Genomic DNA, 12,370 nt, shown 5'->3' on the forward strand with positions numbered 1-12,370 from the left:
TAACTGATCACAGCAAAGGTAGCTCTTTTTACCCCATCCATGCATACACATTACAAGTTTACAATAATAAAAATATATTTCTTTCAAGTGTATGAGTGCACGCTCTATTATTGTTTTTTTCAAAGGCAATAATAATATTATTTTCTTTCCTCTTAGTCTATCATTACAACCCATCATGCAAGACATTCTCTAACCAGTGGGGCCTTTCGAGGTGAAAACTAAATTGGCTTTAATTAATGCTTTGTTCAGTTAGAGGTTCTAAATTAAAGTGGTTCGTGCTCAAAATAACAAAGGATACAAAGAGGGATTTAGAACAAAGAACACTCAAGACCGGACTATGTTATCCAATGTCTACTTCAAAGCATGACATACATCACGAGTGACTCATCAACCATCATAGTAAAAGAAAGCAACCAAAGAACACAATTCAATCAATCTCAACATTCTTTCTAACCAAAATCAACTTTTTACAAATCAAAATAATCATGAAGTGGCTCTCTATCCTAAAAAATAAAATAATCAAATAACAAATGAAAAAAAAAACTAAAATAAAACTGGAACTCTTGGGTTGTCTCCCAAGAAGCGGTTAGTTTAACGTCTTTAGCTAGACCAGATCTCTAGTTTAGACAACTTTCAAGGTGGCTTCATCATTCCATGTATAAAAACACCTGAAATATATAATTTTCTCCCGCACTAACATTCACATAAAAAATTTGTCGAAGAACAGTTATCAAAAAATGCATAATCTTCTCTCCCTTCATCCACCAGTTCAATATCTCCCTTACGAATATAATCAAGAAAATTTATTGTACCTTCCTTTAGAGATTGTTCATGACAACTTATCTTTTCCTTGCCCTTTCTTTTACTAAGAGATTGTTCAGAATGTTTGCCATCTACTTCATTGATCTCTTGGCACAAACTTACAGGCTCATTGGGTTTGAAAGAACGAAAGATGTTGAATTTTACCTCTTCATAGTTTACCCAAAGTGTAAACTTTCCATCATAAACATCAATCAAAGCTCTGCTTGTAGCTAGGAATAGCTGTCCAAGGATGATGGAAATTTCAATATCTTCTTCCATGTCTAGGACCACAAAATCTGCTGGGAAGATGAAATCGCCGACTTTAACCAAAACATCCTCTACTACACCACAAGGGTAAGTAAGGGAACGATCTGCCAACTGTAATGAGATCATCGTCAACTATACCTCACCTATGTCCAATTTCCTATACAAAGATAAAAGCACCAGATTAATTGAGGCTCCTAAATCACATAAAGCTTTGTTTACCGTCAGATTCCCAGTGCAGGGAATTGTAAAACTCCCAGGATCCTTCAATTTTTGCACTAGCTTCTTTTGCAATATAGCACTGCATTCCTCGTTCAAGCTCACTGTCTTATACTTTTCAAACTTATTCTTTGAAGAAAACATGTCCTTCATGAACTTCACATAATTTGGCATTTTTTCCAGAGCATCTACAAGAGGAATATTTATGTGAAGCTTCTTAAAAATTTAACAAACTGATCATTCAATTTCTTTTTCTAAAAGTGTTAGGGATAGGGGATTTTATTTAAAACGGCAGGTGGAGGTTCAAAACTACTCCCTAATTTGGATGATACAGAAATATCACCCTTTTTCCTTTGATTCACATTACCAGCTGAAGGACTTAATACCACATGTTCCTCTGTCTGGTTTGTCAGAGGATGCACAATGTTTTTCCTACTTCTCAAGGTTATTGCTTTGTACTTTTCCCTTAGGTTTTTCTCCGTACAGCTAGGGAAAGCTCCTTTGTTCATAATAACCAATATAGCAGTGATCTGGCTAACTTGAACCTCAAGGTTCTGGATAGCTTTCCCATGACTTGTTACTGTACTTTCCAAGAAATTGGTTCTACTCCTTGATTCCTTTATGAAATCCTCAAGAAAATACAGATTCCAAGAATTTGGTTCTACTCCTCGTGCTGAAACCAACTAGATACAGGTTCTAAGGTTCCGAAACTAGAGTAAGTACACATCTTGATGATGCAGTTGGGTACATTTTATCCGACTGTATTTATTTTTTATGACGATAATACGATTTGATTGAGTTGTCATCAACATCTAGCTCAAATTTTCCTTCTTTAGCTAATTTTAGAATTAGCTCTTATAGGATTAAACATTTTTCTACTAGGCAATTGATAACTCGATGATACTTAAAATAGTTGGGATGATCGACTTTTTGCATCTCTTTTGATCGCTTACACTTGAAAAGTTGAATCGATCGTGTTTTCATCAACGGTTCTAACATATCTAAAGTATCATAATCAGGAAAAGGATAGACTTTTTCTTATCTTTCCTTCAACATTAAGCGGTGCATCTTGACATTTTTCAGTCTTCTTGTCTTATTCTCTATTGACAATCATAGACTCTTTTAAAGTCAAATCGAGATCCTTTCTTTTATTCTTTTATTCTTTTATGTTTGGGACTAACAGATTTTTGTCTCCTTGATTAACAATACTTAGCTCCATATCGTGGGTGCGCGTTAGCTCGTCAAAGGTGCGAGGCTTTATACCTTGAAGTATTAAAGTAGTCCCCAATGCATGCCTTGATTATACATCTCAACGGCATACAATTCAGTGAGATGGTCTTTGCAATCCAAACTTGCAGTTCTCCAGCGACTTATGTAGTTAATGACGAGATCCCCATTTCTTTTCCTAGTGTTGTAAGCTCAGACATACTAACTATTTGTCTTGTGTTGTAGAAGCAATTTAGAAACTCTTTTTCAAGTTGTTCTCAACTATCAATTAACTTAGGCTCTAGATCAATATACCAATCAAAAGCATTTCCTTTCAACGTTCGAATGAATTTTTTGACTAATAAGTCTTCTCGTGTACCAGCATTTTCACATGTTTCGATGAAATGAGCAACATGTGCTTTGGATTGCCTTTCCCATCAAATTGTTGAAACATAGGTGACTAATATCTGGTCGACATTCTTAAATTATCAATTCTCTTTATATATGGTTTAGAATACAAGAGAGTACTTTGAAAGGATTGTCATACTGAGCTCTAATAGAGTTTATAATGATATCTTGTAATTGTTGGATTGATAGGGATGCGACATAAGTGGATTGTTGCAGCTGTTTTTCCTGTAATACAGTTTTCCCCTTGTCATTAGCTTTGACAACAGGAGTTTGACTTGACTCAACAATTTCTCTAGTTTGTATTTGAATCTTTAAGGCAGCGATCTCTTGATCTCGCTCCTCTTATTTTCATTTTCACCATGGCTGCTTCACCTGATACATCAACCATCATGATAGACATTACATTAGAGGCTGACCCTTTCTTTGATCGGTTGGAAGCAGGAGCAGAGTTATCAAATAAGAGATTTTATTTGATGACAATTCCGCTTCTAGGAGATTATGTTATTTTTTTTCTAGATACTCTATGCGAGATAGAATCTTGTTCTTATTCCTACAAGATTTCTTTCAAACGACTATTGGTGCACCAGAAGTGGATTGTTCGATCGATAAGGATGCGACAAAAGTGAATTGTTGTGACAGGTCTTGTGTAAAAATCAACTTGTAATAGTAGTTTTGGATGCGTTTCTTTAGTGTCATTTGTTGATTTGGATAATGAGAGAGATGAGAAGTAGAGAGGTCCTACTGGGTGTGCCAATGTGTTCGCACAAGGTTTTCCAAGAAACTTGTTTTGTGGAGTTAAACTTAGGTTTATATTGATTTATGTAGATGTTGTTCGATCTCTAATACTTGATCCTCTTATTCTCTCTGTTGAATGTTTACGCTTAATGTATGAAAGAAAAGCGCATGGATGCTATTAAAGATGGAATCTTAGAAGAATATTTTATCTTTGTAAGACTTATATTTTCAAGGAGTGTTCAGCTTCAGGAGTTAAAGGAGTCTTCTGATTATAGGGAGAATTCTCTAAGCTCTCTAAAATCTAAAATTTATGAACTCTTTAAATAAAGAAGAAATACTCTATTTATAGAATTCTTTTGTGGTTTTGTGGTTTCGGGCTTGGTTGATCTATGAACCTGACCCTTGGATTCAACCAATTAGATTTAGGTCATAGTTGACATTTGGGCCAAATTAAGCTTATTTTTGGACTTTAACTCAAATATTAATGTCAAGTTGGACTAATTATTTTATTCAATCCAACAAAGACGATGAAAACATGTGACATCATCCAGATTTGTCAATTTATGTATTCAATTTCAATTTGGGACACATGTCAACATTTAATTAGTTCCAAATTTGATAATTTATATATTTGTCACTAATTTGTGAAACGTGGTGATTTATGATTGGTCCAAAATTTCTCATCTAATAATGACTTTTACGTTTAGCTAAATAAATAATTAATTAATTATTGATGCTACCATTTGCATGTGGGTTGTTGGTATCCCAACCTCAAAAGGAATGTGCTTACTTTTTGGGTGCATAGAATTAGGCACTTGTCTTTTCTTTGTTCATCCATCCAACAGCCAACGTTTAAATTACATATATATGAAAGGATAGCTATGTCACATTTGTGTTTCTCTATTGTTTTTATATTCGTTTTTTGGACAAATATCGATCCTCCCTGAATTTTGAAGTTGTATCAATTAAAAATCTTAACTAATATTTTTATAATTTAAATTCTAAATTTTTGTAAGTGCATGTATCAATTTATACCCTCTTCCAAATTTCATTCGACCAAATATCATGTGAAAACATATAATTTGAATCGATTAAACTCCTAAATTTTCATAAGCCAATCAATTTAGGCCATTAATTAAGAATATCTTTGAAAATCCTACATGCGTTAATTCCCAAATATATGTAGACTACTTCAAATGTCAGTTTTACAAACTAAATGATTATAGTAAATGTATAGATGATTTTAAAAGGAAATTTTGATTAGAGTTTAACTTGATTCATTTATGAAAGTCTAGGAGTTTAGTTGATATAATTATAAACTTCACACGAGATTTTTCAAACAGAACATAATGAAAAGTGTAAATTGATACATTTACAAAAGTTCATGGTTTAAATTGATACAACCTTTAAAGTTTTGATGCATAAATAAATGTTTTTTCAACTTTTTAAATTCTATATATATAATTAACTTGAGTATAGCTCAATTGAATAAGTTAGATGAATAGATGTTTAAATATCATCCATCACACCATGCTATTGACTTAAGAAACAATATATTATTATCATTATTATTCTTTTTTTTATTTTTAATAAACATTATTCTAGATTATGCACGGGTTTTCGAAATAAATAATACTCTGTTTTCTAGTTTAAGTTTCTCTTTTGAACCAATAGTTCAAATTTTTCAAAAAGAAAGAGAGGCTAGTTCCGAAAATATATAACATTTAGGAGACGTTTGGCGTACAGAGTTGAATTGAGTTGAGTTGGTAATTATCATAGGAGGAGAGTAATTGGGAGAGTTGAAGTGAATAACGATGAGAAATGTGAATTAACACGAATAATGAGATAATAAATCTCTTTAATAATTGGTAAACCAGACGGTACGAGGGTTTTTTTACCCACCCAATCCAATCCAACTTGGAGGGCCAAACACCCCCTTAGTTAGAATTTTAGAACATATAGAATAAAGTAACAATTAAACCGTCGTTTTTAAAAGAGAAATTATTTAAATGAATTGTCAAAAAAATTATAAATAATAATAAAATATCATAGTCTAACTATGATAGACTGCGATAGATTACTATTTGATAGATACAGATAGTAGTCTATCACGATTTATTGCGATCTATTATAACAATAAAAGTTTGTTATATCTATAAATATTTTTGTTCATTTTCTTATATTTAAAAATAGGCTTTTTAAATGAGATTAATTTTTTTAATAAAAAAAATTAGAAAGCCATTTAAAATACTAATTTCATGAAAAAAAAATGAAAAATGAAGAAATATTCATTTTCCCCATCATACCAGCATTTATTATAATTCTTATTTTGTATGAAAAGTCAATAAATACCATATCTTCTAAGAGAGTTTCATTAATTCATGCATGAGCCAACCTTTATATATNCTGTCTCCATTATCTTTCTTAATTTTTCCACTCTCTCCCATTCATATTCCTTCATATTTTCAGTGATTGGTCCAAACAGGATAAGCTCATCATAATCAATTCCATAACATCATTATCATTACCTATTTAAAAATAAAAAATAAAAAAAAATAAAAAATAAAAAAGAGAAAAAGAAAATCTTCTGCAAATGGCAAAAAACCACACTAAAATATGGTGGAGTTACAATTACGTCGATAAACTTTTAATTTTAAAAATTAAGCTCTTAAACTTATATGAGTGTTAAAATTGTGCCAAATTTGACCTTCAAACTTAGACTAAGTTTGAGGGTTCAAATTTTATCGTTTGTGAGTTCGATTTCTACCATTATTGTAAGTTTAGGGACCATTTTTAGAATTAAAAGTTTGAGAGTGTAATTGTAGCTACCACTATACTTTAGGGATGGTTTTTGTAATTTGTTCTGATTTTTTTTCTTTTTTTAACTTCAACACCTTGTTTTTAATTATGTTTTGTTCACACTTGGTGTTCTCATTGTGGTTCTAGTTGTATTGGTAGGTTTCTCTTTGATTAATTTATTGATTAACCAATCTAATTAATGGTTATATAGTGGGACTTTGGGGAAACAATCTCTCATACCTAATGTAATTATTGTTTAATTGTGGTTGAGGATGCTTTGTTTAGGTTACAATCCACCACTAATTTGGATGTTAAAGATATGTTCAAGATTTTAAGACAAACAAAACCCATAGAGATTTTCCTTTTTTTTTCTTTTTTTTCTTTTTTTTTTTTTTTAACTTTAACTCCATTCATAATTTGTTGTTTAAACTATTTTATGATAACTTTGATGGAAAATGCTCAAATGAAGTATGACTGAAAAAAAAAGAATATAATAGTTATTATTTATAATTCACTTCATTGTTTTTCTGGTCTTTTATGATTTTGATATTACTATTTTACATTTTTGGTCTTTGAGTAAATGTTGAAATTAATCTCTTTAGTGAAAACTTTTTTTTTTTTTTTTTTTTTGAAAAAACCTCCCAAACAAGAAATAGGAAAGAACTAGTTTATTAGTATGTGCAAGACATGTATTATAAATTTTTAAAATATAATTTCTTTGTAGAAGTTAATATGTGATTTTTTATATTATTTTGTTAATTAAAATTAAGTTGGATGGAAAGATCTTAAATCTAATATATAATTATTCAAATTGTTATTCAAATTTCATGTTATTTTAAAATTTTGTTAATCACAATTTATAGATTTTGAGGACCCTAAATCTCCATCCCACAAAAGGAAAATCTAATAAGTAAAATAATTATCAATTATTAATAATGTAATAAATAAATAAATTTGAAGTTCAAATAACTAGTGTGGCTAAATATTAAAAACAAAAACAAAAAAAAAAGAGAAAAATAAAATTAGTCCTTTTATCTTTTAGGAAGTTTGAAATTTGAATTGGGTTCTTAATTAAATTCGCATGTTAAAGAATTTATTTATGTTATCATTAAAACTTTTTTTTTATTAAAAAAAATAAATTATTAAAATTTTATTGTATCTAACATGTGGACATGCCACTTAAATGTTACTTAATATATATGTTTTTTTTAATTAACCTAATACATTAAGGATAAAATTTAAGATTTAAAAAGATTTAAGGACCGAATTGAAAGTATTGAGCATTTAAGTATACTTAGTTTAAATATGTGCAATTGCAACTTTGATTAAAAAAAATTGAAAATTGGACGCGGTTTTGTTTTTTTTTTTTCAAACATGTCAAAAAAAATCTTTGCCTAAAAATTCGATTGCTATATAATTTTTATGTGATTGTTATGTGATTGCTATTTGATTTCTATGTGATTATTATGTGATTGCTATGTGATTGTCACATCTGCAATTACAAAAAAGTTGAAGTCATGGATTTAATTTTTTAAAATATATTTACCATACAATACAATTTTTCTTAAATTAATGGATTGACTAATTTTAACTATAATAGTGCAGAATTTTTTATGACAACATAATCTTATTCTAATAAGTGAAGATCTTTAATATCACTATCAACAATTGATAATCTCAAGAGAGTGATCAATGGCTTTAATGACTTCAATAAAGAACTATGTTAGAAACAATTGGTAATGGTTAAATGCATATCACCTCTAACTAATCTTAGGTCATTATTTGTAAGTTGATTAGGCAAGTTTTGTTAATATTTTTGTGGTAACAAAATACCCATGCTTTTTTTTTCACTGTCTTAAACATCTTTAATTTTGTACCCAAAAAAATATATAAAAGCATGAAATAATTTGTTCAATATTGGATGATAACGGATGAGTATGTTGATTAATCGATTTTTTTTTTTTTTTTTTTTTTTTGTATAATTGAAGGTAGGGAGATTCAAACCACTGATTTCATGGTTATTAGCACCTATGAAGCACAGATACTTCATGTGAGGCAAAGAATCTGTATCAGACACATATCAAATATCGATATTTCTCAGATACATATCTGACACGTAATTTAACATATCTATTTCTACACGTATTTTTTTTTAAAGAAATCTTTTCCAATCTAAAAATAGGCAACCTATTTAAAAAGCTCATTACTCGAGTCCAAAATTAAAAGGAAAAAAATAAATAAAAGACCAAATCCTATAATCATCTAATCTTCATCTTCACATTTGAGTCTTCACAAAGTCCATAAAAATATAAATCATTTGGATATCTTCAACAATTCAATGAAGAAGTTATTCGTTTATCTTCACACTTCTCCCTCTAATCTTCTTCTTCTTTGTAATATGAGTCACTTTTCTATTGCATTTTATTAGTTATTGTACTTCAACTTCTTAGATGTTGCTTTTTTTGTATTGTATTTCAATGTTTGGATTCTATTTTGTGTTATTATTATTAACTTGTATGCTAAATTTATCTATATCCTAGATTTTTTAAGAAAAAAAATATTTCTTCAATGTATCAGTATCCTTGTTTTTTAAAAAATATATATACTAAAAAGATTTTTAAAAAAAATGGTGTATCCTTAGACGTATCCATATCTTAGTTTTTTAGAAATTGATGTATCGTCGTATCCGTATCGTATAATCGTATATGTACTTCATAGATTAGCACACTCGTATGCCAATTGAATTATGTTTGGATTGGTGGGAGTAACCAAATTGGAAGCTTGACTTTATACAGTTGGAATTATAATTTTTGGATGCATAGGTTGTATGTAAAGTATAAAGAAAAATAAGGTTGTTAGGAATCTAGGTTTTTGTGTACCTTGTAAAATTATTGTAAATTTATATTTTATGAAAAATAGTAGATAGATTGAGATGTGGGTTTTAACCATTAGATCTGAAAATTAAACACGTGGACAACATTTTAACAAATAAGTTTTTTTTTTTTTTTTTTATCTACTACCTAAAAATGTTTTGAAAACTGTTTTTGGAATGTGATTTAAATAAACGTTGAAATATTACCTCATGAAAGACTAATACCATTATAAAGAAATTAGGAAAAAAATTTACCAACAAAATAATTATCAAAGGAAACCGTATACAAATTGAAACTCTACATAATTTTGAGAGTAAAGACATGTTTGAAATATATTTTCAAGTATGTAATTTAAAAAACAAGTTATTTTGGAAGAAGTTGGAATATTTCACAACTACTTAAAATAGTTTTTCAAGTGTATTTTAATTAGTTTTTTTAATCAAAAGTGTTTAAATAAAAATATTTTTTTCTTAAGTCAATCCAAGCGGGCCCTAAATCTATGAGAAGGATTGCAACTGCAGATTCTAAAATTTAACAATTAATATCATATTTGGTAATTATTTAGTTTTTTATTTTTAACTCTTTAAAATTAAGCCTATAAACACTTTTTTCACCTCTAAATTTTTTATTTTGTTATACATTTTCTGTCAATATTATAAAAAACTAAGCCAAATTTTGATCAAAACTAAGAAAAAAAAGTAGCTTTAGAAATATGAAATTAAACTCTTTTATTCAAGAAATATGAAAACCATTATAAGAAATTAAAAGGAAATAGACTTAATTTTCATAAAATCAAAAATTAAAAGTCAAATCATTACTTGACAATGCCTAAATAATTGGCCCAATTCTAAAAATGAAAACAGCTACATATCAATACAAAAATCAACAACTAAGGCATCGTTTTGTAATCATTTTATTTTTTTTATTTTATTTTTAAAAATTAAACTTATAGACACTTCTTCCACATCCAAATTTCTTCCTTTGTTTTTACCAATGGTTTAAAAAATCAAGCTAAAATTTTGAGAATTAAAAAAAGTAATTTTCAAAAAGTTGTTTTTGAAATTTGGCTAAGAATTCAACCATAAGAAATGTGGATGATATAGGCTTAATTTTAAAAAACAAAATGGTTATCAAACGGTGTCTAAATAATGAGTTGGTTTATTGATAACGGACAGAAATGTCAGTTATTATAAGCCTTTTATTTAGAAGAGGGCTAATAAGTAGAAAATATAGTGATAATACTTAGAATTTGCGAAAAATTGAGTTTTGCGTCGATTAGCACCTAAATCTTCACTGACCCCAATATTATGCATTACTCCGTGCCAAAATGTCTATTTTGTAGCTATCGCAGGAATCAAACGTATGCGTTGGAAATAAGCACTCGCAATCAAACGCAAGCGCTGAAACCAGGCGAACGCAAAGACAAACGCATGCGCTGAAAACCGAGTTATTGCATAGACGAATGCATGTGGTGATCGCATGTGCTCATCGCATGGAAGTTGCGGTGATCGAATACGTCCATCGCATAGAAGTTGCGGTAATCGAATGCGTCCATCGCATGGAAGTTGCGGTGATCAATTGGAGATTGCGGCCACAGAGTGATAGCCATAATAGAAGATCGCAAGATGGGTAGAACGCGTTGATACTTCAGCTGAATCAAGCTCGGACACATACCTTGGGAGTATCAACAAGATAAGATGATGTGACAATGTCCACACCGCGACAAAAGCAGGAGTGAGCCATAACGCAATCATGATAGCTGTCGGCGTTAACTCTATAAATAGCCCTTTGGACCTTCATTTCAAGACATCCGAACTTCTGCCGGCAGAGGTTTGCGATCACAGATGAGAGCTTGAGCAAGATTTTCAGTGAGAATTCTTCACCTCCACAAACCAGACCGAGTGACGACCGGAGCTTTCACTGGAGATAGAGCTCGAGAGAGACATCTCCACCATTCGTCCATGGCACCACCAGCAGCCTTGATGCAGAGTCCTTCATTTCTCTTCTAACCTCTGTATTGTATTACATTTTAGCTTAAGATATTAAGACATTTTGTAATCGATGCATCCTTTGATTCCTTCAATGCCAACTTCTTCATCATCTTTATCTTTATCATCATTTACCTTCATCGTTTATTTATCAAAGGTAATCACATACTTAATCATGTAGCCTAGAGATAGGACGCATGTAGCAACCCACAGAGAGGTGTGTGTTGTGCGAGTATAGTGAATTAATCATCTTTGCTTGGTGAAAGGCTGTATCTATGGGTTGTTGCATTGCTTGTCTATAAGTTCAATAGCCGCGTCTAACTGTCCGAGAAGGTAAGAGATGGAACGCACTAAAGTAAAGTATGCATTATTCTTAGAGATAGGCTCAATCTTATACTCGACGCAACCATGTACTATAGAGATATAGTCATGCGGCTGACCATCGAGAGGTGTGCGATGCGTTAGTGTGACGAGCTGGGATTACTCAGGCGATTTAAGATAATAAACATTACTATGCGTTAATGGTTATTGTGTATCTACCTATTCTCATTGCAAGTCTTCTATTGCTCAATTTGTTTAGTTAGGAGTAGGAGTAGTGTGTAAATCCATTAAACTTCTTCTTTTTATTTTTATTCATCGCCTCAAACGCTTATTCACAAGCATTATTGAGTGACAAGTCCCTGTGTTCGACCTCGGATTACCCGAGAAATTTGCGTTCGCGTTATACTGGACCGAGCATAAGAAAAAATATGTTGATCGGAACGCGTGGTCATTGCATACTAAGATTAACGCATTTTCATTCCGAGCATGACCTCAGACGCATGCATAAACGTATAGTTAAGCCATGTCTAACACATGATTGCGTGCGCAACCCCATCCCCGATTTTCCTCCAACATTTATTGCAAAATCAATCAATTAATAGAAAAAATAGCAAAACATAAAACTAACTAAAAATATAGCAAAATTTAAATTAGGAAGCCCATCAGCCCATCAGAATGACAGACTTATATATCGATAATTGAGCTATGCTCACTTTGCTAAAATAAATAGAAAACACCATAGATAAAATCCAATTG

This window comes from Benincasa hispida, chromosome 4 (assembly GCF_009727055.1).
Source record: "Benincasa hispida cultivar B227 chromosome 4, ASM972705v1, whole genome shotgun sequence".
Taxonomy (NCBI): domain Eukaryota; kingdom Viridiplantae; phylum Streptophyta; class Magnoliopsida; order Cucurbitales; family Cucurbitaceae; genus Benincasa; species Benincasa hispida.